Source organism: Hemicordylus capensis, chromosome 1, assembly GCF_027244095.1.
Source record: "Hemicordylus capensis ecotype Gifberg chromosome 1, rHemCap1.1.pri, whole genome shotgun sequence".
Lineage (NCBI taxonomy): Eukaryota > Metazoa > Chordata > Lepidosauria > Squamata > Cordylidae > Hemicordylus > Hemicordylus capensis.
This window is the reverse complement of record NC_069657.1, coordinates 91,257,770-91,284,433: the sequence shown is the minus strand read 5'-3', so window position 1 is coordinate 91,284,433 and position 26,664 is coordinate 91,257,770. Positions and strand designations below refer to the sequence as shown.

The 26,664-nt window shown below is 42.7% G+C and overlaps 1 protein-coding gene across 5 annotated transcripts in view; it reads right to left on the bottom strand.

Annotated features, from left to right (window-relative positions):
* Window positions 1-26,664, bottom strand: part of LRRC4C (leucine rich repeat containing 4C) — a 1,145,515-nt gene that overhangs the window by 489,132 nt on the left and 629,719 nt on the right. For all 5 annotated transcript variants that reach the window (XR_008308694.1, XM_053256515.1, XM_053256493.1 and 2 more), the window contains one exon: window positions 25,747-25,882. The gene's annotated coding sequence lies outside the window, so the exon portion shown is untranslated. The remainder of the gene's footprint in view (window positions 1-25,746; window positions 25,883-26,664) is intronic.

Below are 26,664 nucleotides of genomic sequence, written 5' to 3'. Positions count from 1 at the left end.
ATTACCTTTTCTCCCTTTCTGGCAGGGGCATAGCTATAATTGAATGAAAGGGTTCAAAAAACATGGGCCCCAAGCTCCTGCGGACCCTCCAGCTCCATCCCTCTCTATTTTGTTCATTATCTCCCTCACTTTGGGGGGGGGGGCACCAGAGAGAGAGATGAACACGGGCCCCATCTCTTCTAGCTACGCCCCCTGCTTTCTGGTGAACCTTCTCAGTGTCAAGAGGCTGGAAGTTCCTTTTAATTTCCCCACAATGGCCCGAATGTAACAGCTCCAGTCGTCTGAGCCGGAGAGGAGGACTAGAACTGTTTACAATTGCTCTCATCATTGCCCAGTACTACTAGGTGAGCCCACCAGGGGCATCCCCCAGGGGCATCCACATCCAGGGGCTTGCCAGAGGGCATTGCTCAGAGCCTTCTCAAACCTGGATTTGGTCAGAGGACAAGATTGTTACAGATGACCTGCATTTGTTCAGAGCTAAGGAAGTTACACTTCACCTTGTGTAAAATGAGCTTGTGGACGTCTCTTGGGGGAGCAGAGTTCAAACTGAGATCTTTGCTGCTTTATAATACTTTTATGGCCTGTGACCCACTGGGAGATTCTGCAAGAATGTGCTTAGAAAAGTATCTCTGGAATACAGAACGAAAGCTACACAAGCAATTAGATTCCTTTTCCTTTTAAAGTGGATTTGGCAGAGCGATAACAAAAGCTGCTACATTAGGCTGTTTCTCCATGGGAAGGCTAGATTTCTCTGTAGAGCCATCCCCTTGCTCTGCAAAAAGCATAAAGCACTGGAAATGAAGATTCTGCCCGCTCCCTGCCTGCCATGAGCACACCCTCACCACTCATATGCCTCTGCAATGCTTTGCCAGGGTAAAGTCAGGAAGAGGCTAGATGCTGTTTACTAGGTTATGGGAGATGAAGAGAACACAGCCCAAGGTGATGGATTTCATTTGCAGAAAAAGCTATTACGCGGCTGTCAGCATTTTGTTAGCTAGGTTGCCAGTAACTATGACCAAGGTTTGTCTCTTTTCTAGCATACCATAACAGAGTATTTCTCACCTTTTTAATAGAATGTGAAGGAGAGGAGAGGAGAGGCTTCAGAGGAGATTAGAAGAGATGCAAGAGCCAAATTAGCTGCTCCTATACGTGCACACACCTGGACCTATCATTACAAATACTTGCCAAGACTAGTGTTGCCACCAAATTTCACCTAAAGCAATTTTGCAAGATGAATTTGGATGTTCCTGCTTGGAAGAAACATGGTAGGAATTTAAAGGAAGAAGAAAAAGAGCTTCGGCATGGCTAACATAATTTCTTAGGGTAGTTCTGCACATCCCCAGTCAAGTCAGCTCACATTTCAACCGTAAAGTAAGAATCCATTTGCACAATTGGAAAAGACACGTCAACAATGTAAAATGACACTATAAAGGAGTATGCATTTTTCTTCATGTCTCTGTGAAGAGTCTCCAAGAAGGAAACTGTTATAGGACTTTCTAATACAGGATGAGCAAAGGAGGACATATAATGGTTTATCTCTTCTTTAAGGGTCAGCTAGAGTTCTAGACCTTTGCACTTCACTAAACAAACAATCCTTAAGGTTCTTTGGGGAAGCAAAATAATTGAAATGCCATTAAATTGATCAGTTTGCCCAAATTCCTGTGTGCACCACAATGTGCTCGCACATTCAAGCCTCCTCATTAACCTCAATGGGAAAGGCAGATTTTTAATTGCATTCTTATGTGCACATAAAGGTGTCCTCTCAAATGAATGGGGAAGCGGAACAGAATTCCAATAACCTGCAGGAGTTAAACTCTGGATGTTTGTTCAGCAAGAGGTTAGATGTACCTCCCCTATCTAGCCATCCATGCAACCATCCATCCCACCAATACCCTGCAGCTCATGGCCACGTACATGAGCCTTCCCTACTTCATTTTAGGCTCACTGCCATCCTGTGAAGTACATTAGGCTGGAAGTGACTGGTCCAAAGTCACAATGAGCTTAATGGCTGAGAAGGGATTTGATTCTGGAACTCCTAAATCCTGATCTAATACTGTAATCGCTACATCACACTGCCATGAGCTAAGCCTATATTGATCTGTCATTTGCATAGCAAGAGAGAGCCATGGAGGGATTTGTACGAGCTACAGCATCTGCATGGCACAAGGCTGATGTTTAGAACAGGGTTATCTCACGTCTCAAAGTTGAGCAAAACTTCTAAGCTTCTAGTTTAGTACTGAAGCTACACCCAAATGATTTTATTTCCCTGAGACCAACTAAAGAACTTTCTTCACATTTTAATATTTCCTTAGAAAAGATTTTCTTCGTTTGTTATCAAAGGCCCATATTTAATTTTTAAAAACCAAACAAAAACAAAATGAATATACAAGTTATAAAATCTACTAAACTTGCATTTTGAACTGAAGAGTCATGGATGTGTAGAATATTTGGCTATAAAATGAATGTGACAGTACCAGCATATTAGAATGCTAGACTAAAGGGCAGGGAAGAGATTGCTATGCTACATGGCAGATGTTCAGTCAAACATGGAACGTACCCTTGTGGCATAATTCAATGGCAGAGCACATGCTTTGCATGTAGAGAGTCCCGGAATCAGATAGTGCCATTTCCACGTAGGACTGGAAAAGATTTATGTTAACAACCATAACAATCTGAAGAGCCACTCCCAATCAGTGTAGACAATGTTGAACAAGAAGGACCAATGTTCTGTATGCTATTTTATTATGCTTATATATTAGTATATAGTTTTGCTACCTTCTGCACTACCTAACTTACAGATACATAAGAATAAATCTTTAATAGCTATATTTTCATTGCAAGTCTCATATTGTCCATACTCTACATATCAGGCTAGCAATATGATCTCAGGGACCTTATCCATTTGGGGGATGTTGCTTGAATAAAAAGGGAGGGCTGAAAACACAGCAAAGCAAGTGGGAAATTAGCTTAAATCCAGGACATCACTCCAGCACTTAAGCTATATACTATGATTGCATTGGCACCTTTCCTAATGTATAAGTGAGTTTAATTTGGAGCAGTGCTGCATGGAAGGTGTGCAGATATGAACCTTGAATTTTAATGGAAAACATTCTGGATAATTTTCAACTCAGGGCATGGAAATTAATGAGGCACACATTCACTTGGCTGCTTCCAAAAATCAGAGTGTGCATGTCTCTGTGTGAAGGGTTGAGCAATTGAGAAAATGAATGACCCTCTGGTGGATGCAAGAAGGTCCTAGTGAATTAGCGATTCCAGGCAGAAGGCAGCATGTATAGATTTATAGCAAACCAGAGGCTTTTCTCTTCATTGCCAAGCAATACCCAATGCTCTAAAGAGAGCAGGAGTTAAACTCTGGATGTTTGTTCAGCAGGTGCAGGATACATACCAGCTCTTACACTCCAGATTCATTCACTTTTTTAATTAGTAAATTCAGTGCTGATAGATGCTGCCAGGGTTACTGAGCCAGCAGCTGAAGCTCCCTGTCAACAGAGTGACAGCACAGAGAAAGCATCAGACTTGTCTTCCCTACTCATTGCTTTTATCTAATGTGCAATATTTCAGCAAGACATCAGCATGTTAATACTGATCTTAAGGACAGACTGTTCTCCTCATAATATATATTGTAACAGGGCATCTACATCAAAGACTTAAAGTGGTTTAACAGTTGTTACCTCTTCCCCAAAACATATTCTGGTTTTTTTCACTTTTGGTGAATTATGGATTTTTGATTCCTAATTCTGAGCATCTTCAGCAAATTCTGAATAACCTCAGCAAACGACAAAGTTCAGAATTCATTGGTGGAAACCATAGCAGTTTGAATGACATATAACAACTATATGTATAGTGTAGAATTAATTAATTAATGCTGATTAATTCACCATATTATATAGATGTCAAAACTATCTACTTATAGTCACAATGAACTACTGCCCAATTAATCATTTCCTGCCCCTTGTGTACGCCAACTTATTTATTGCCTGCTGTATTAGACTGTACCCACATCAATGAAGACACAAGGCTTAAACTGGAAGAATGGGCCACAACTTTATTCAATTAACAGCCAATTCAAACAAGAACAAAGGGATTGGCGCTCCACTCCACAGCAGTGTGGGAACTGATGACTCACCACCTGAGTTGTGATTTCTTACCTCTATCTTCTCTGGCAACACATCCCAGCTCAGAGCAGCATCACAGCCGAGGGCCAATTGCTGCTGCTCTTAGCCAACCAAGGGGTAAGCATCTGCAGGAAGCATTGACCCCCTACAAGCCATGCAGCTTTTAAGATTGGCGATGTCCCTGCAGCCAAGCGAAAAACTCCAGCCAGCACTTCTGAGTCGTAAAGTTTCTAGGACAACCAAGGACTCCTCCTAATGTCAAGCACATGCTCATCAATACACAGTCTTCAGTTCCCCATCCTGCGCTTCCATATACCCTCTACATATAATCCCCATTCTTGTGCACCCAGATGTCCTAGTTTTCTTCCTGATATATGTAAAATAAAGGCCGAAATAATTTTTCCCCCAACCACAGCCATTTTCCTATCATACAGGAGGACAAAAGAACACTAGCCTAAGCACATTTGGGGCAAGAAGATTTTCTCCAAGGAGTGCTCAAATAAGCTCCCAAATACTAGCACCCCAGGGAGTTTTACAGACAGGGCTTTATGCTGTGGGGTATCTGAGGAGGGAATAAACTTCACAGCAGATTTGAGACAGTTTAATCTGGGGGATTAAATTAGGTGGAGCAGTCACGTAGCCCTTGACTGTTCCCCTACACACATCTAAGACAAGCGTTGGAGCTTAGCAGAAACTGAGGGTTTTTCCCCCAAAGCCACTGGAAATAGAGGATTATTTTAAGTCGGACATACCTCTGGCTAAGCCAGAATTCACAGCCTACCTGGGGTGTGGGAACAAAGCCCTGTCTGTCCTGGTCTCTGATAGGCCACAGGGAGGTCGGGTTAAATCCAGTGTGGACTGGCACACCACACATCCACAGTGTGGATTGGACTGGCACACTCCAATCAGTAGTGGATTCAGGGGGAAAAGCCCTGTCTGTAAAACCTCCAGGTAAGGAAAACCTAATACTCTTTTATTTTCATTTCTAACATTTCCATTTCCAGCAGTGATCACAAATAGGGGTGTGCATTTCATTTTGGATACAAAATGTTTTGTGCCCCAAACAGGCCATTTCAGCTGTTTTGTATCTGAAACAAAACACCCAATGCTCAAAACAGAAAATTTTGTAGCCGAAACAAAACGTCCGTTTCAGATACAAAACATTTTGTTGTTTCAGCTGTTTTGAAACTCCATTTTGCAATCGCAAAAATTCTTTCTCCTTAAGTCTCCATTTTGAGTTTTGACATCTGTTTGAATTTCTGGCTATTCCAGCTTGCAGATAGGCCAGTGAAAGCATGGGCTGATCTGCTGGCAATTGCCTCCTTATTCCTTTTAAGGAAATTTAAGGGTAAAATTTACCCTCATTGGCCAGTGGGGCAGTGTGCATTGACCCTCACTGGCCAGTGGGGCAGTGTGCATTTCATTGTTGTTGTTTCACACTTTTGTGTGTAGATCAATTGCATTAATGGGCAGGGGATGTGGACGTGCATGGCCCTTGGAAATCTGCCTCGTTCTTTGCAAAGCTCTGCTGTTGTTGATGTGTGATGTTGATGTTATTTGGGGTGGATTTGGGGCAAAAGGGGGGGGCTTTGGGGGCAGAAGAGTGGGTCAGGTGATAGTGCCCCAATGGGTGCCTGCTGCCACCCAGATTCCAAAGGAATTGGGAAAAGGGCTGATTTTTAAAGAATTTCTGAAGTTTACATGTCTTTGGGTCAGATTCGGGGCAGAAAAGGGGCCTGAGAGGCAAAACAGTGGGTTGGGTGGCAGTGCCCCAAGGGGTGCCTGACACAACCCAGATTCCTAAGAAATAGGGCAAAGGGCTGATTTCTCAGGAATTGTTGAAGATTACGCATCTTTAAAGTTGTTTCACATAGAGAATAATGGAGGTTTCAATAGACCCATAACTCCATCTGGGGGCACTGGAGTGGCTGAGAGTGGTGGTGTAGTGCACATAGGGTGCCAACCACCCCCCATGGGTTGCTAACCTATGGGGTGCTGTGTCTGTTGTTTCTGAGGTGTTCTGAGTGTAGATTCTCTGGTAACATGAGATTTTCAATGACCAAACATGAATCCGCTCTCATATGCTACCAGAGAATCTTCACTCAAAACATCTCAGAAACAACAGAACCCAGTACCTCATGGGTTAGCAACCCATGGGGGGGGGGGGTTGGCACCCTATGTGCTCTACAACACCACTCACTCTGGACCACCCTGGTGCCCTCCCAGTGCAGTTATGGGGCTGCTGAAACCTCTATCATTACCTATGGGGAAGAAATTTAAAGATGCATAAGGTCCATTAAATCTTTAAAAAATCAGCCCTCTGCCCAATTCCTTTTGAAATAGTTCTGGCAGCTTCCTTGCCCCCACTGGGCACTACCACCCACCCAACTCTGCTCTGGGCCGCCCTTTTCCCCTTGACATGAAGCTATACTTTTCCTGAAACCTCCATTATTTCCTATGGGGAAAATCCATGGGAAAAATCACCAAAAATCAGCCCTTTGCCCAATTCTGCTGAAATGTGGGTGGTAACTTCCACTCATTGGGCACTACTACCCCCACCCACTAGTTTTGCCCCGGGGCTGTATTTTAAAATCCAAAACATTTTGGATTCGGATTCTGCCATTTCAAACAAAGAACAAAATTGGGGTGTTTCGGATTGGCTGATTTTAAACAAAGAACAAAATGGGGCTGTTTCAGATTTAGGCCAAAAGAAACAAAACAGGAAAAAAAACAAAAAACGCACAACCCTAATCACGAACCAGTGACCATCTTTCAATCATTTATTAAGAGGAATATCACTTTAACTTTACTTATGTTGTATGCTTGTCAGAACTTCACTTCTTGGGCTTCACTTCTTGGGCTCTCAAACCCATTTCAGCAGTCTAGAATTCACTCTCAAATATTTAACAACCCCCTGGTAAATTCTGACCCAGTATTTTAAGTCAACCTGTTTCCGGGTTTGCAGTATGTGAACTAAATTCCTACCCCACACCCCATATCCGACAACTTAATAAGATATATAGGAACTCAGCATTATAAAACTGGAATCCCTTAACATTTTCATTTCAGAACAGAAACCTCCTCCTCAATGAAAAATCTCATCCTTGAGAATACTGTTCATTTCTGTATTTATGTTTCATTGCCTTCCTTGCTCTTCTGCTTTAGGGAGAGCAAAATGTCAACAAAGGAAGCTAGCAGGAAAAGGATGGTTTTGGAGTATGTGTATGTGTGTGCTTGTGCATGCACACACTCGTTTAAAAGTATGAAAATGCTAGGTTATCAACCTGGATATGCCACACTTCATCTGATCATTGCTAGATGTGAGCAACAAAAACAGAGTTAATGTTCCATAGTCAAAGCAGAAGTGACAGTAATGCCAGAGAATGGACTTTTATACAAAGAACTCCATGGAAAGAAGGAAAAAAGAGCTCAAAATGTCAAGTGTAACAGAAGTTTACATTACTTCAGGTCTTTGACTTCTGCCCTGTATGAGTGTCTTAGTTTGCTATATGTCCAGCACAATGGATTTGCAGTACAGAGTTGGCATAACACTCATTTTCCAGTATTAATCACTCAAAAACATCAGTGGCTCTAACCTTGTTTGTGCTCATTTAGAGAAATGCAATTGCACCAGGAGGTTGTTCATAGTATACTCTCAGATATTTACACATTAATAATCAACTCATGTGATTCCTCGGTGATTAGATTTCAAGCTCATGTGAAGAAGAAGAGTTCCACAAAAATGTCAGTGGTTGACATGCTGTGTAATGTTATGCACGTGAAGCATAACGTTTGCAGAGTTGTGCAAATGTGCTGTTTCACAAGTACAAATGGCTGCCCTGTCACACAGCTCCTTTATGCATTTGTTGTGCTTGTGAAACAGAGCTCTTGGCAAACATTGTGTTCCACCAGAAGCATAAGATTGCACATTATGTCAGCCAGAATCCCGGGGAAGCATTGCAGCACATTTGGGTCACCATTTCATCCAACCAGATTTCCCAGGATTCTCAGCATCTGCATTTGAGAACAAACACTATTTGTGGTATGAGTATGGCGTACTGTTTGTTTTTTCAGCAGTTGTTAACTGTGGTGAAAACAGATGAGAATATCCAGTATGGAATTACTTTTGTGTAATTGTCAAAAATGCAACAATTTAAGCCTTATTTACTACATTAATGAACATCTCTAGTTCTAAGGGGTTTCCTACATTGGACTTTGAGTGAGACTTCAGGAAGGACAGTTTCACATGTTACCTTTGCTAAGACAAGAATTACTTTCCATGTTGTCATAAGGATGCACTGCAATGCATGAAAAATGACATGAATCTCTTTTTTGTCAGAATTATAGGCATTGAGAATATGACATCATAAGGGTTTCCCCAAGGCCATTTGGGAGGGTGGCTGGGTGGTGGTGAAGGACTACGAAAGCTTACCTTCTCCCCAGACAATCCAATAAGGTTGATGGGAGCACAGACCGTGATTCCAGATGATCCGCTGCTGCGCCAGGTATCACAGAGCTCCGGAGGCCAGGATGAGGCAATAGTTTGCAATGCCCACAACCAGTCATGCTTACAAGCGGTTACACGTATTTACCCGAATAGAAGACGACTCTGAATTTAAGATGACCCCCTTCCCATGAAACTCACTGGGTGCCTCTGTGCCAGTCATGTATCTCTCAGCCTAACCTACCTCACAGGGTTGTTGTGAGGATAAAAATAACCATTTACATTGCTCTGAGCTCATCGGAGAAAGAGCAGGATATAAATGTGATGTGATAGATAGATAGATAGATAGATAGATAGATAGATAGATAGATAGATAGAGCAGGTTAAATACAGGTTATACTGTATTTACCTGAAAGAAAGGGGACTCTGAATTTAATATGACCACCTGACCATCAAGGAATTTGGGAGAAAAGTTAGCCTTGGATTCAGGTAAATGTACTATTCTGTCCAATTGCCACCAGCAAGCGGGCCAGGCTAAGCCTAGACTCATTTGATCTCGCAGCTTGCATGGACTTTTACACACAGCAGGCTTTACTGCGAGTTTACTGGGAGGCTTTACTGGGAACTCAATGTTGTCCACCAAACCCAACACAAATATTGGATTTTTTTTTACCCCGGATATAAATCAGACTACAGTCTAATCCGCACGGCAGTGAAAACCCCGAATTGTGTGTGAAATGCTCACCAATAACTCGCAGGGACTTCTGGGTAAATTTAGCAGATATGTGAATGCACTCCCTCCATTCCCGAGGAGATGTGAGTTAAATGGCTTTAAAAGCCCCATGTCAAAAACATCCATGTGCTCTATTCAGCACACACATACAGAGAAGCAAGCAAGCTAAAAGAGAAATATATTGATGGTAGATTTGTTTGTTTTTTAATTTATTTACTTCACAATATGATTTTGATGAACAGGGAAGTGCTGGTAAGAAACCAAACATACTTACATCTCTTCTATCTGGCACATTTAACACAGAGATCATTTGCATTATCTGCCTTTTAGTAAATGCTTTTATTTATTTTATTATTATTTAAAAGATTTATACCCTGCTCTTCCAGTACACTGGAGGGAGGCTCACAACAATAAAATAGATACAATATACAATAAAAGTAATAAAATTAACCAAATTGAGTAAAAAGTCAGGTTAAAAACCACAATTAGTATAAAGATCAAATTTTAAAAAATATTTTAAAAGCTAAAAACTGACAGTTATAAAAACTAAAAACTAAAGAACCTACCAGATATAACCATAAATTGAACATTAAAAAGTCTCCTCAAAAAAGTGTATTAGTTGTTTTTTAAAAACACTGTGGGATGGAACATGGTGAAGCTCTTCAGGGAGGGCGTTCCAAAGCCAAGGGGCCACAACCGAAAAGGCCCTGTCTCTAGCCAACCGGATCTCTGTTAGTGGCAGGGCCATGAGCAGGGCCTGAGATGATGAACTGGTAGATTCATATGGGCAAATGTGGTCCGACAGGTACCCAGCCCCAAGCCATGTAGAGCTTTAAAGGTCAAGACCAGCACCTAGAATCTAGCCAAGAAGTGGACAAGCAATGAAGCTGCCACAGGATGGGTGTGATACTCATGAAATGACTTGCACCCACGAGCATCCTTGCAGAAGCATTCTGGACCAGCTGAAGCTTCCAAAAAGTCTTCAAGGGCACCCTCACATAGAGTGCATTGCAGTAGTCCAATCTGGATGCTACCATGGGTGACTGAGGTCAGGTCTGACTTCTTCAAGTAGGGTCACAGCTGGCGTAACTGGTAAAAGGCACTTCTGCACACTGCCGCCACCTGTGCCTCCAAGGACAATGTCAGGTCCAGAAGCATCCCAAAGCTGCGGACTTTGTCTTTCAAACAGAGTGTGACCCCGTCCAAGACCAGATTTACCTCATTACTCGGATGATCAGTTCTACCAACCCAGAGCACTTCTGTCTTATCTGGATTAAGTTTCAGCTTGTTTATCCCCATCCAGTCCAGAACAGCCTCCAAGACCTGCTTCAGAGCATCCACTGCCTCCTTGGTGTCTGCTGACTTAAAAGATAGGTAGAGCTGGGTGTCATCAGCATACTGATGGCACCACAGCCCACACCCACGGATGACCTCTCCCAGGAGTTTCATGTAAACTAACTGGGCCTCTAGCCACCTGCTGCTGCCATTCCCGCCCCCCACAGCTGTTCCCCCACCACCACAGCCGTTCCCCCCTCTCCAACCATTCCCGCCACTGCAGCAGCCCCCCTGCTACTGTTTCTCCCCCTGCTGCTGCCATTTCTCCACCCACCATTGTTTTCCTCTCCCCTCCCACACCAGACCATCCTACTGCCGTCATTTTCTCCCTCCCTTGCCTGCTGCTGTCATCACCACCATTTTGCCCGCACAGCCCTCACCAGCTTGCCCTCCCGCCTGCTTGTCTGTCCCACTGCTGGCCAGCCATCACAGTTTTCTTTGCCCACCAGCTACCACCATTTTCTCCCTCCCGCCCATACCCATGGTTATCTGGCAGCTCTCCAAACTTCTGAGTATGGCCCTCCAGGTAGGAGCAGAGCCATCATATAACTATGCCCCCAAGTTCCAACCTGGAGGCTTTTCACACATGGCTCTGTGCTTTGGGATATCTGAAGTGGGAATCTGCTTCGCAGCAGATTTGAGGCATTTTAATTCGAGGGATTAGATGGACCATTCGCATAGCTATCAGCACCTCCTCCGCATAGCCATCAGCACCTCCATGAACACCTTCAGAGAAAGTAGAAGCCCTTTTGAAAGTCTTTTTCAAAAGCTGCTGGAAATAAAGGATTTTTTTTTTTACCCTGGACATAACTTGGGCTAAGTGATAATTCACAGCCTCTCTCTGGAGAAAAACAAAGCCCTGTCTGTCCTGGTCCCTGATAGCTCACAGGGAGGCTGGGTTAAATCCAGCAAATATATGGACTGGCACACTCCAATCAGGAGTGGATTGGGGGGGAAAGTCCTGTCTGTAACACCTCCTGGAGAGATGTCCCAGAAGGATATAATGGTCAATGGTATCGAAATCTGCTGAGAGGTCCAGGAAGATCAACAGAGTCACATTCCCTCTGTCTATCTCCCAGTGTAGGTCATCCACCAGGGTGACCAAGGCAGTTTGAGTCCCATATGCATTTTGGGTATTTTGAAGCAGTCTGCAACTTATGTGTATGCAAATACCATCTGCAAGTGGGTGCTCAAGAGTCCACCTCCACTCCAGTTGTTCTTAGCCTGGACCTGCATGGGGTGGGGAGGAGAGGGGTGAGGTTGCTGGGAGGGAGAAAACTGGAGGCGGTACAGATAAAAGGGGGGAGCTATTGAGGGGAAGAGGCATAGTTCTTTAGAGAGGGAGGGCATTACCACTTTCAACGCCAACACCCAGTCTAAGGTAGGATTCCTTTACTCACAAGCCAACAAAGAGACGATGTTAGCACTAAATAACTATCTGCCAAGTGCTGGGATAAATGATGGAGATTTTGGTAGAGACAAGTAAAAAACGTATAAATGGAGAAAACCACAGGCTAGTGACTGCCCCCCTCCCCCGACACACTTCTTTTAAATTATCTCAGGATTGGATAAAACAGCTGCTAGCTCTGACTACCATTAACTCCAGCTATTGCTTACCTCTGGTTCTGCCAGTCATTAGCTGCCCTGCATTCTGCCCCACCAGCCCCAGTGGGCACCAGGAACCACTGTGTGAAGCTTCCCTCAGTTTTATTTCATTTATAACATATAAGCAGGAGTTCGGTTTTTGGGGGGTGGGGGTGGTTGTTTTGCCATAGGTAGCGTGAAAGGCTTGTTGTTCTAATGTTGCTGGGACCTGGGATGAATCAGGTAAAAAGTCAGACCATGAAGGAAAATTGTTGATGGCGATCATGATAGTGACCTCTAGGTGTTATGCTGTCAAATGGAACTGAATGCAAGGTGAGTTCAGACACCCCATTTGATATTTAAGCTGCAGGTATCTTTAGTCCCATTTCCCAACCTGTCATTCTATGCAGCACATAGGATGTATACTCAGCTCCTCCCTGTCTCTCACTGAAGAAGGAAAATGGTTTTGACTTGATGTCACTGCCTACAAAATGCAGGAAAAGAGTGATGAGATCAGCTTGAAAGCTTTCCATTATACAAACAAGGAAAGATGGCATTTCTCCCTCTTGCCATCAAATTCACACCCAGTCAGATGGAAGGTGACCCCCACAAAAAGAAGGATTATTTTTTTTAAAATGACAGAAAGTGAAGGCAAAATTGAAGGACTTGAAAGTACTCCCCACCCCCCAAAGTCTTCTTTCAGGCACTTTAAAGTACCTGAAAGCATATTTAACTAGGGATGTTCACAAACTGTGATTCGAACAGCAATTCACAGCACATCCCCCACACCATTAAGAAGGAGAGCAGGTCCATACCTGCTCCTCCGCTGCTTGCCAGCAATTCTTAATTTGGTGGCGCTTGCTTCACCTATCATCGTGCCCCGGTGATGCTTCTCTCAGCTGCCCTTGCAGTACACACATGACGATAAACAATAAAGAGCTAAAACAAATTAAAAACAATATAACAACAATTAACTATTTAAAAACATTTTAAAACAACAATTAAACATTTACAGTGATTAAAAGCCCCCAAATCGGGTTAGAATATGAAAACAGATTTAAAAACCCTGGAAAGTCAGGCCAAACAAATACATTTTAAGGGCTCTCCTGAAGGCTAATAGAGAATTCAAATTGCGGATCTCCGCAGGGAGCGCATTCCACAGCCCCGGAGCAGCTATAGAGAAGGCCCGCCTCCGAGTTGCCACCAGAAGAGCTGGTGGTAACTGGAGACAAAACTCCTCAGATGACCTTAATGTGCGGTGGGGATCACGCAGAAGAAGGTGCTCTTTAAGGTAACTCGGGCCTAAGCTGTTCAGGGCTTTAAAGGTAATAACCAGCACTTTGTATTTTGCCCGGGAACATATTGGCAGCCAGTGTAATTGTTTCAGAATAGGCATAATATGGTCTTTCTGCGTTGCCCCAGAGACCAATCTGGCTGCCGCATTCTGAAATAATGTGTGCACAACATGTGCACTGCACTGGGAATTCCTCCCTCAGAAGGGTGCTCTATGCCCCTGTCTTGTGACTCCTTGGGCTGCATGCAGCTCAAAGAGTCCAACAATACCCAGTAGCCAGGGTGTGAGAGGACCCTTGACCTCAGCTAAAAGCTGGGTTCATAAAGGGCATTAAGCGAGTGGGAAGCGGAAGGATCCATGAGGATCCTTCCACTTCTCATGAGCAGCCAAAACCTGGTCATGAGAATAGCCTCATTGTTTATGAATCTCCTTCAGTAAAGAACTGGTATTTCATTCTACATTCTACACCAGGTGTGTCAAACTCAATTGGGTGGTGGGCCAGATTTATATTTCAATGCACCTGAGGGCCGGACATGGTTGTCTTCTGTTGCCTTGCGCCTGCCTCACACCACCTTCTGTCTTCCTCCTCCTTCCCTCTATTTCTCCCACACTCTTCCTTTCTTCCTCCCTTCCTTTCCCTGCCACTAAAATTAGCTGAACACACTACTTTTACACCAGAATATTATTGGGAAATTTAAATATATATTTTTAGTTCTTTGAACAAATTCTGAATATCATATTTCCCTATGATCTACAGGTTACAAATTGTGCATACACAATCCTGCCAATGAAATTAGCTGAATGGAGTACTTTTTACACCAGAATACACTCAGGGAAAATTTAAATATTTGCTTTTTCTGTATTTTAAAATGAAATTCTGGACATAATCACCATATTTTAACTGTTAATATTCTCAACAGATGTTTAACACTCAGTCAATAATCATATCAATAATTCCAAAGCAACATCATGACCCATGAAAAGCAGAGCTTCTTTTTCTTCCTCCTGTACCCTCCACTCACTCTTCTTTCTTCTTCCTTGTCATCCTCCCTCCTTCATCTCTCCATCTCCTCCTTCCCCTTTCCCCAACCACAGAAAAACTGCCCCACATTGTCTTCTTATTTCCCCCCTTTTGCCGCTGTCATCATCTTCCTCCTCCTCCTCCGCTCTCTTTATCTCCCCTTTCCGTCTTCGGGGCTAGCACTTCACATACATGCTCTGAAAAGTATGAGGGAGGAGTGGGGAGGAGAGTGGCGTGCTGAAGTGAAAGGAAGCAACTCACAGCTTCGACTGCTGTGCACTAGGGGTGTGCAATTCGGATTTTTGGTGATTCGGTTTGGGACCTGAACAGAATCACCCCTGTTCTGTTCTCTGCCCAAATATGGGCCACCCGAATCACCCTTGATTCAGTTCGGATTCAGATTTAATCAGAATCAGAATCTGAATTGATTCGGGGGGGAAAGGGGGCCCAGGGGTGAAATATTGGGGTGGGGTGGTAGTGCCAAATGGGTGGAGGCTATCACCCCAATTTCAGAGGGATTGGGCAAAGGGCTGATTTTTGGGGAATTTTTGAAGTTTTACTGACTTTGGGGCAGTTTGGGGGCATAGCATGGGATCTGAGCAAAAAGAGTAGGGTGGGGTGGTAGTGCCTAATGGGTGCAGGCTACCACCCCAATTTCAGGGGGATTGGGCAAAGGGCTGATTTTTGGGGAATTTCTGAAGTTTTCATGTCTTTGGGGCAGATTGGGGCAGAAAGTGGGGCCTGGGGCAGAATAGTGGGGTGGGGTGGTAGTGCCTAATGGGTGGAGGCTACCACCCCAATTTAAGGAGGATTGGACAAAGGGCTGATTTTTTGGGAATTTTTGAAGTTTTTGTGTCTTTGGGGCAGTTTGGGGGCAGAAAGTGGATCTGCCCCAAAAGAGTGGGGTGGGGTGGTAGTGCCTAATGGGTGGAGGCTACCACCCCAATTTCAGGGGGATTGGGCAGAGGGCTGATTTTTTGGGAATTTTTGAAGTTTTGGTGTCTTTGGGGCAGATTGGGGGCAGAAAGTGGATCTGCCCCAAAAGAGTGGGGTGGGCTGGTAGATAGTGCCTAATGGGTGGAGGCTACCACCCGTCCCCAATTTCACCCATCCCCTCAGAAGTTTTTCTGAAGGGATGTTATTCCTTTATTTTCTGAGGTGTGAATTCTCATTCTATGATAGCAAATGAGATTTTTTTCAATTAAACAACTCTCATGACTCCACTTTCATTTTTTCACACTCTCATTTACTAAGAATATGATGAATGGATCAATCTAGCACAATGCACCTTATGAAGAAAAACCTCAGAAATTCACCAAAATTCAGCCCTCTGCCCAATCACTCTGAAATTGGGGATGGGTGGTAGCCTCCACCCATTAGGCACTATCTACCAGCCCACCCCACTCTTTTGGGGCAGATCCACTTTCTGCCCCCAATCTGCCCCAAAGACACCAAAACTTCAAATATTCCCAAAAAATCAGCCCTCTGCCCAATCCCCCTGCAATTGGGGTGGTAGCCTCCAACCATTAGGCACTACCACGCCACCTCACTCTTTTGGGGCAGATCCACTTTCTGCCTCCAAACTGCCCCAAAGTCACTAAAACTTCAAAAATTCCCAAAAAACCAGCCCTTTGTCCAATCCCCCTGAAATTGGGGTGGTAGCCTCCACCCATTGGGCACTACCACCCCACCCCACTCTTCTGCCCCGGGCCCCACTTTCTGCCCCAATCTGCCCCAAAGACACGAAAACTTCAGAAATTCCGCAAAAATCAGCCCTTTCCCCAATCCCCCTGAAATTTGGGTGGTAGCCTGCACCCATTAGGCTCTACCACCCCAACTCACTCTTTTTGCCCAGATCCCATGCTATGCCCCCGAACTGCCCCAAAGTCACTAAAACTTCAAAAATTCCCAAAAAATTGGTCATGAGCCGAATCACCCGAATTTTTCATCCCCGAAATTTGGGTGATTCGGCTCGGCCCCTAAAAATAATGGGGGGCATCGGGGGTGATTCGGTTCAGCCCCGAATCACCCAAAATTTCTCGTTTCGGGCACAGCCATCTGTGCTCAAAATTTTTTGCACATCCCTACTGTGCACGGGTTGGTGGGGTTGGGTGGGGTGGGGTGGGGAGGAAGAGAAAAACCAGCTCTGGTGGAGGTGGAGGTGGGGAGGGGGAAGGAAGACTGCCGGTTGGAGAGAAATAAGTACATGTGCTGCCTCTTCTGCAGCAGTAGCGGGGCTTGTCATGATCTCACGCAGCCACATCAGTTGACCTCCATGGGCCTGATTCAGCCCACAGGCTGGCAGTTTGACACCCCACTTCTACACATTTGTAGGAATAGTATATAAAGTATAATGGTGGTATAATCACCACGTTTGTCACCAGTCACATAATTGCTGTTGAGGAAAGGCTCCTGTACAAGCAACAGGATTGCAAAAATATCATCAGAACCACAAAGAGAAGAAATACTAGCCTGGATGTACAATAGTTATTTGTATTATCTGTTTTTTTGTTTGTTTGTTTTTAAATTGGGAACCTGAGACAATGGGCTGACACAATTTAATATACCTGCTCAGTACTTTCAATAAGTACTGAGGAATGATGTGCATCAGCAAAAATCAGAAGCTTATTGCATGAGCTTGGACCTATCACACTTTCTGCTTAACCTGCACAACCAGTGATGATTAAAATGGAGGGAACATGTGCATCTACTCTTCTTAGAGAGCACTTTGTGGAAAGCACAGGAAATTAGGTCTTGAATCAAAATTTCTCCAAAGTGAAATCTGAACATCTTAAAGAGTTAACCAGAATCGCTAAGCCCTGCAAAGCTGATTACGAGAACCCAGAATTTCTGAGCAATCCTGGTCAAATTGCTGTGACTAAACTGCATTTATGTAGTTTAACCACAACGGTATGACCAAGATTGCCCAGAAATCCTGAGTTTTCACAATCAGCTTTGCAGGGCCCAGCGATTCTGATTAACTCATTAATCAGGATCACAGTGATTGTATGAATGCAGCCTTCAGTGATTTCTCCACATCCCTAAACATATAATAACTGAAATATAATGGTTAGAGAAAACCATGATTGTAGCAGATACTTCTGTGAAATATGGGTGCCTATTCATCTAGAATGGATGGAAGTTAAAATGTACATAAATTATAAAGTATGCAGATTCTTTGCTGGCGTTCTATGAACAACGCATCTCTCTCTTATTTATGTATCCCTAGGGAGTAAGTTGTCCATAAAACAAATGAAAATATGAGGTATACTATTAGGTTTGCTTGCAATAAGATTAAAAACCTCTCAACACAATGGTCTCCCCACTTTCTCACTCCATTCCTAGAAACATTCACTGCCTTTGGGGTAATGTTTTAACACTGTGCATGATTGTATACCAGCTGTGCACAATTTATCTGCTGTGGAAGATGCTCAGCAAAAACACATTTTACTCTGATATACAAAGGCATTTTTTATTCTGCAGTGGAAGAGTAACAGCTTTCTATGCAATGTGCCTTTGACAGGACATTGTGTTTATTACCGCTTTCCAGGAACAAGTGTAATAAATCCAAACTTGGATTAAGAATGCAATCCCCCTCAACTACAAACTCTTCTTTGCAAAATCCTTCCACAACCTCCCCGGGTTATGTAATTTACAGACTCACCATAATGGATTCCATGCAGTGACAACATATGTTCAAAGGGTGCCCCTTATGAGCTATTAGTAATTTCCCACACTGTTAGATTGTGATCAAAGTATGTCTCAGAGATATATAAACGTCTCCTAATGGTGTCATCTACTCAGTTAAAAATGTCAGCTCAGCAGATGTAATAGAAATCGTAACTGAAGTACAACAGTGATAGGGGATAATTCTGTAAAAGTATCAATAAGTATTGGTAAGAACTTGGCTTGGCTTGGCCAAGGTTTCAGACTACAAAAGAGATTATAGGCCTAGTTCTGTCCTTTCTCTCAGCATAATGCAGCATTACTCACAGTCATTTCCTTGCTCAAGATGTGCCAACATTGATAGACAGGTAGTTGAACTCAGGAAATGTGGCCTTATAACATAGCCACTGCATAACCAGGACTAGAGGGAATTTCCACATGGACACAGAAAATCAAAAACAACAGGTGTCACATGGTGACATAAAGGAAAATAGGACAAATTTGGAAAAACCACAAGATTAGTCACAAACTTATTTCATTATCAAAAGAGAAAGTTTAAATTTGTGGAATGCATAAAATGAGGAACTATGATTTTAGCCAATCAATTTTTTTTAGCTAATCTCTATGTAAATATTGTGATGTGTATGGACAGGAGTTCTAGTGAGGGAAAGGGATATAAAAGCTTCAAGACAATTATGGTAAGGTTCTCCAGTTCTTCAGAGGAAGCCAACGTGCCCTCCTGAGATCTGGTCACCTTCAGCTAAGTGGAAAAGCAATTCACCATCTTTGGTATCTTCTGAGATTGTGGTAAACACTAATTGTAATAGATAGTAAGGCTGTTCACACAAGCTTCTGTTGGGCCAGGCAGGGAGGGGGAAGACAGAGAGCACCTACCTTTCCTCTGGATGATCCTAGGTTTGCGACTTATGCGCCTACACAACTAGACTGCCGCAAGCCGTGTACAATTTTGGAGGCTGGGAACATGCATCCTGGGAACATGCACTACATGATGAATGGCATTCACACAACCCCATACATGGGTAAAAGGACATGCTTGTGCCCTTTTGCTCAGGTAAAAGGTTGGGTTATATTCCCAGGCTACCTAGAGAGGCAGCTCCGGCACTGGCCTCAATCCCAACTCTTCATACAAACAGCCCTACCCAGGTAGGGCTGCTCAAGTTCACAGTCATTAGACCCAATCTATAGTTTATTCTAAATGTGTAGTTTGGCCTTGTGCATGGGTATGTTTTGGGATCCTGGCCATTGCAGAGGAGGAAACCTGAGGATTCCAGGGGAACGTAGTCCAGCCTAGTAAGTATTAATATGAAATATATATCAAATGTTCAAGCCATAGAGAAAAGTGCTAACATCTGATTTAAAAGTTTCCTAAATTTGGAAAATACATGTACAGTTCTATTAGTAGAAGACATTCTGTTACAGTTGGCCCTGCATGTGTGGTTTTTGAACAGAAATAGCTGCAGGGGTGGGGGCAGTCAGGATTTAGGGCCTTATCCATGGGCATGACACTGTAACTCTTTGCTCTTGTGTCATCATCTAGATAAAAATAGCCTCCCCTTAGCTGGTATTATCCCTGGAATGGAAGTTGTAGTGCTAGTAAGGATTTGAGGGAGGACTAGGCCTCACTTAGAGCAACTGTTGGGAGGGTGGGCCTTTCCTAATAACAAGGAAAGCTCAGGAAAATCAAAACAAAAGGACAAATCTGGGTAGGGTCTACACTCACAGCCACATGCAGAAGAAGAAAGAGCTTTTTTTTTTTTTTTTTGGGGTGGCCCTCCTTGGCCATCTTCTCTAATACCTGGGAGGAACACCTAAGACACTTTGGAGAAGAGCTGCAGTGCATCGAGGATGCTGGGCTTACCATTAAGGCCAGGAAATGCCAGATTGGTATCAATCAGATGGAACATAAGGCAGGTCGGGGTCCCATCTCACCCTTAGAGGCTATGGCTGAGGCCTGTATGGACTGGCCAATCCCTAAGAAGATGTGTCAAGTGAGATAACCCCTTTCTGGGGTTAGCAGGATACTAATGTAAATTTATACCTCATTATAGTAAAATAGCTACCCCACTTTCTGATCTCACAAAGAATGCTGGCCCCAATGATGTGAAGTGGACTGAGGAATGTCAAGCAGCTTTTGACAAGCTAAAAACTGAAATAAGTAGCTGCCCTCTGCTCCTCCGAGCACCTGATTATACTAAGCCTTTCATTCTCACCACTGATGCCTCTGAAAGGGGTATCAAGGTTGTCCTAACTCAGATCGGGCTAGACAATATGCAGCATCCTGTTATTATCCTGAGTAAAAAGATACTGGAGACAGAGTTACATTGGATTATCCCAGAAAAGGAGTGCTATGCCATTGTCTATGTCCTGGAAAAGCTACATCATCATTTATGGAGGCAGAGGTTCAAGCTACACACAGACTATGCTGCACTCCAATGGCTTCAAGTAGCCTAACACAAAACGAAGTTCATTATTGCCTACCTTTTTCTTCCAATGTGATAATAAACCCTTGTTGGTGAAGTGTGCTACTCTTCATTTTGGGTGTGCCTTAGTCACATGCCTTTGGAGGCTTAGGATGCTCAGCCTCTTCTAGGGAGAATCTTGCCATTTTAACCTCTTCAGAAATCTTATAGAGTGGTTTTCCCTACATCAAAAGAAAGTGGATGATGGCAGCCTACTGATCCTTTACAATCAAGGATTAACCCCAGTAAATCTGGAGGAATGCAGGAAAGGGAAGGGGATGAGGGAGGCCTGAAACAAGTCCCCCCTTCCCTCCGGCTCTGGTAGGAGCTTTGATTAAAGTTCTAATGAAAGATCTTAAAGGATTTTCCAAAGTTGGTAGGTATGCTATGCAGCCAAAAGGTAAATTTCCCTGATGCATAAATGGAGCCAGGGCTATCCTTAGGGCATGGCAAGCAGGGCGACAGCCTCGGGCCCCACTCTTTTAACCCCCATTAGAATTAACTGGAAGGGGGCCCCGCCCGCACTGGCTGATTTGCCCCAGGCACCACAGCCTGCCAAGTCTCTCTAAGGACAGCCCTGATGGAGCTCCCATATGGATAAAGATCTCAGTTCATTTCAATTAAGAGATATAAACCACATGTACAGTGGAATACATGTGTGGATTCCCATGCCCTTTTGGAGCTCCTGGATTGAGCTGTAATGTGAACAGTATGCTGAAGAATGAGAGGGAAACATTGAGAAACTTCATGTTAAAATTGTATTTTTGTGCTATATAACACAGATAAATTATTGATAAATGGACAGCATATACACCTCCCTCTGGGGAGCAATATTTCCAACCATTCTTAATTCTTTCTTTTCTTTTGCCCATGAAGAATATATTTTCACAGGAAAATATACATCTTTACCCCTGCTTCCCTCTATACCACTAGGCTCTGCAGAATCCCTTATTATTTCTTGGCATTAAGTATAACTGGTGACCTTTATTTCCAGATACAGTTGTTATTGCTGCTCTGCACCTTGCATTACCCTACAGGATATCACCTGGCCATATGTCTGTATTGCTCACAAGGCTCCCTCATGCTGGTTACACAATTTCCCAAAATCTGTGCTCTTTAGAGGAAAGAATACAAAACACCTATTTATACTGGGCCCTTTTGTTACTTCTTTTTTCACCAGATACTCTTGGAATCTTATTTTAGGTAGACATAGAAGTTATAGCATATAATGCACAATTTCAATGGGAATGCTTTTGCATCTTGGTTTGCAAGAAATACCTCATTAAGAGATGGATCTTACATCAACAAACAAGTTATCTTATTTCAGAAGCTCATGGCTCCATGTGGTTTTGGGGTGGTTTTTGGGTTTTTTTGCATTTTAAATTTTTATTGGCTTTTACAATAGCTATACATTCAAATTACATTCATTTCTACACATAAGTAAATATTGACTTCCCGCTTACCTATCTGCTCAGTTCACGATAACAATACATATAAACCATTATAATAATGGTATAATAATTCAAAACATACATACTCCACACTACTACTCAATTTTATCCAACCCAACCTGCTGTTATTACTATATTTCAAACCCTACTAAAAGTCCATATTAGAAAAATAGTTCTTTAAGTAAATCAAAAATGGTTCCCAATCTTTAAAACATTCCAAATTTTTGTATCTTATAAGTGCTGTAAGCTTTGCCATCTCAGCATATTCCAAAATCTTTATCAACTAGTCTTCTTTTGAGGGCATTTTAGTGTCTTTCTGAGCATATACTATCCTAGCCGCCGTGGTTGCATACATAAAAAATGTAACATTTCTTCTGGAGAACTCTCTTTCAGTTATTCCCAGCAGGAAGGATTCTGGCCTCTTAAGAAATGTCATTTAAAAATTTTTCTTCAACTCATTGTATATCATATCCCCAAAAGCCTTTGCATTCCCACATGATCACCACATATGGAAAAAAGTTCCTTCACATTGTCTACATTTCCAACATTTATTTGAAACATTTTTATACATTAAAGCTAATTTTTTCGGTCTCAGATACCACCTATACATCATCTTATAATAATTTTCTTTTAAAGCATAACATGCAGTAAACTTTACATCAGTTTTCCATAATTTTTTCCAAACAGCCATATCTATATTATGACCCACATCCTGAACCCATTTTATCATAGTCATTTTAACCATTTCATCTCTCGTCGCCTCCAAAAGCAACAACTTATACATCTTAGAGACTAATCTTTCATTATTTTCACACAGCTCCTTCTCAAATCCCGACATTTGATCCACAAACCCAACCTTAAGATCTGCTCCATATGGTAAACAATATGCACTGTGTCACCCCAAAATATCGATTTTGGATTGGTTTATTTAAAAGATGTATAGCCCACTTCATGTGCAACTTTGATGCAGCTTCCAGAAAGTAAAAATATAACACTGTAAACTCTAAAACTATAGTCCATGCATGGTCTGAAATGTCAGATTAGATCCAAAATGATATGACCCAAAAGTGGCAATATCTTGAGGGATCATGTTGCCTCTCCCAACTGTTGTGTCATGTGTGTTGAAAAAGAGGAAAAGGCAGTACAGATGGGGAGGGGGTCTGACAGAGTTTTGGAATGACTGTGAGGAGGGTTTCCAACAGTTATGAATGTTGGGAACTTCCAACTATCATTACAGAACTGTCTCCAATAACAATTGACTTAGTGGATGTTGGGTCTGACATTTGTGTTGCACCCGACAACATACACAGCCCTGGAGAAGAGCAATAATCAGTAAAACTAGATTAAACCAGCAATGCGCTAGAAGATCTGTCAAGAAGCCTCCCAAACTGTACTTGCTCCAACAAGGCAACCAACATTCCATCAGTTACAAACAACCTGTCTCTGCAAAAGCCACCATCACTTGTCTTGTCTGAATTCAGCTTACACAACCATTACCTCAAGACAAAGATTCAGGGAGATTTTATTGCTTAGGGGAAGAGCTGAGTGTCATCAGCATATTATTGCGCCCTTCCAAACTACAAATAAATTATTCCAGTGGCTTCATGTAGATATTAAATAATGTAGGTCACAAAATAAACTCCAGCTGAACCCAAATGTCAGTGTCCATGCTATTCAACTATCATCCAGGAATATTTTTTGGATGCATCCTCCAAGACAAGATGAGAAACATACCAACCTACCAACAAGACTTTACAATTATCCAAATGCTGTAAGAGAATGTTGCAGTACACAGTGCCAAATGCCAGTAAGAGGTCCAGCAAAATCCTTAGGAAGAAACTCTTGCTTTCAGCTTCTCAACAGAAATGACTCACCAGGGCACAGAAGTTGTTTTGGGGGCAGAAGTGAGATTAAAATGGCTTAAGGAAGATGGTCTTGGTCTCATCCAGGAAATCCTGGAGTTACTCAGTCACCATGAGCTTTAAAATCTTCTCCCCAAAGGAAGGGTCTAAACCATCTATAAGAGGGTCCAGACTACCATTGGCTCAAACAAAAAAAGCAGCCTGCTTCAACTTCACAGGAGCATTAATTATCTCAGGCAGAGGTTGAGCTAATCCTTCTTAAGTTGCATTTCAGTAACCTTTTGACATCTTAACACATTTCCTGTCACCACAGGGAGTACAGAGAATGGCCGTAGGAGGAAGTGTATCCATGTTCAAAACAATATTTGAGGTTGAATGTGTTACATAACTTTCATTTAAAAAGCAATTTGTTAGTTATACATTTTGTTACATTTCTGCGCTCTAGAAAGCACACCCACACACTTGGCAATTTCCTAATGTAGGATTTCTTAACCTTGGGCCCCCAGATGTTTTTGGACTACAACTCCCATCATCCTCAGCCACAAAGACCAAGTCTGGGGATGATGGGAGTTGTAGTCCAACAACATCTGGGGGCCCAAGGTTAGAAACCCTGTCCTAATGAACACCATGACCTTAAAGTCAAAATGATGTCCTTTGTTTCATATATTGGCACAACTGTTCTAGAAACAGTGTGGAGATGTGAGCACTGGGTTCGGAGAATAAACTATGCTTTTCAGGTGAAGATAGGAGTCACGGCTATTCAGCCATTTGGGAAGTACATCCTGTACTCCCACCATGACTGCCTATAACTAGCTAGATGTAGTCTGACATTAGACTAACAGCAAATGCAGTAGGACTGAAAACATTCTCTTTCTCCAGTGGCTCACCATCATCCAGTTTACATGTGTTGGCCGCTCTTGGTTATTGTTATACGAGGAGAAGGAGGGATACCTTATTCCCTCATGCCACGTGGAAAATCATTTCAGCTGTATTCAGATATGAATCATCTGTTTCAGTGGAGGGGAAAGTTCAACAAGGCTGAATATACTGCTTCTCAACCATTCTGGGAGAAGTTTGAACATTACCTCCTTTTCTGACCAATAGACTGAAATCTATGTCAGTGAGTTCCTATATCCCTTCACAATTTCTACAATGTTTGCACCTTGATGCATGAGGCATCTCCTATATTTTGACCTCCTAGGATCAACACAGAGAACAGTTTGACTTGTCAACCGGAAGAGTGTCTTTGAATTCTGTCATGGCACTGATTAGAATGCAGCTAGTTCCCATTGCAGGCTAAACAGAAAACATCTTCATTTTACTACAGCATCAAGCTGCCAGAGCCAACTTCAGAGCACATTGTGGGGGGAAATAAACAATTTTCCAAAACACTATGTTCTGTGATAATGTCACAATTGGCACCCACCATCAGAACATGGAGAGCTGTCAACAAACTCAGACACATCTATACGACTCATGCAGATGAGCCCATCCTACTGCTATTTCAACTTCACTGAAGTGTCCAAAATCATCAATTTGAAAGTCAGTTTAATATCAATTCCCCAGAAATAAATCACCATCGGCGGTAATATTTTCCAGAGTTGTTTTCCTCCTCTTTGTATCAGACTGCTAAAAACAAATGACATAGAGGAAATAGAAATTGCATTCACAGTGCAGATATTCACATGTTATTAAAGGGAAAATGTCAGAGAATTTGAAATATAAACTCCAACTGATTACCTGTGTAGGATTTTTCATTGGGCAATTCTCCAAATTTCCAGAATAGAATCCATTTGCTGTGTTGTTGTTTTTGTTACTGTTCCATATTTTCCCTCATCAACGGATTGTCCAGTGCAATTCCTTTTTTCACTTGAGCCTGGATATAAAAAGGAAAAAAATGTTCCTATTAAGAATCCTTTGTATTTAAACAACCTTAATGGGTCTTGATGAACTCCAAACACTTCACATTTTATGGAGACAAAGTAGACACTGACAGCAGGAAAGGAAAATTCTTTGGTAGCACTGCCAGAAAATAGAATCTCATCAGATTTAGTGGGAGAAGGTTGGGGATTTCTCCTGGTGAAACTATGGAGCATTTCTGTTCAGTGAGAAAGCACATGTGCATGTGTACGCACATATGCATGTGCGCACACACACATTCAGAAGCAGATAGTATACAGTTTGGTAGGCAAAATTGCCAGCAGCAGTTGTGGCCAGCAGAGGGGAGAAAAGGATTCTTGTTTTTTAAATTCTGGGAGGCAGCAGTGGAGAGCAAGTGTGCCTCAGTCAGTTCCGTGCAGTTTAACAAAAACCTGCACGTTCAAACACACCCATTAAGTTGCAGCCCACCATTTGAAAACTAATAAATGGGAAGGACAAATGTTGCCACAAAACCTCAAGCCACTTGCAACTTCATTATTTCTTCTTCTACAGTCATTTCAAACAAGAAATTGACCCAACTTTGCAAAACCAAAGCATAAAAAGGCATAAGCTGTCTTAAAACATATCAAATTAAAACATATCAAGCACAAAATAAAATACCTACCAACTACCTAGAGGAATAGTTGCAATCATACTAGTTGCAAAGAATGGGAGAGGAAACCTGGATGCTTCCCAGAGGGCAAATTAAATTGCTTCGCGGTCTATAGGCTTGGTGTG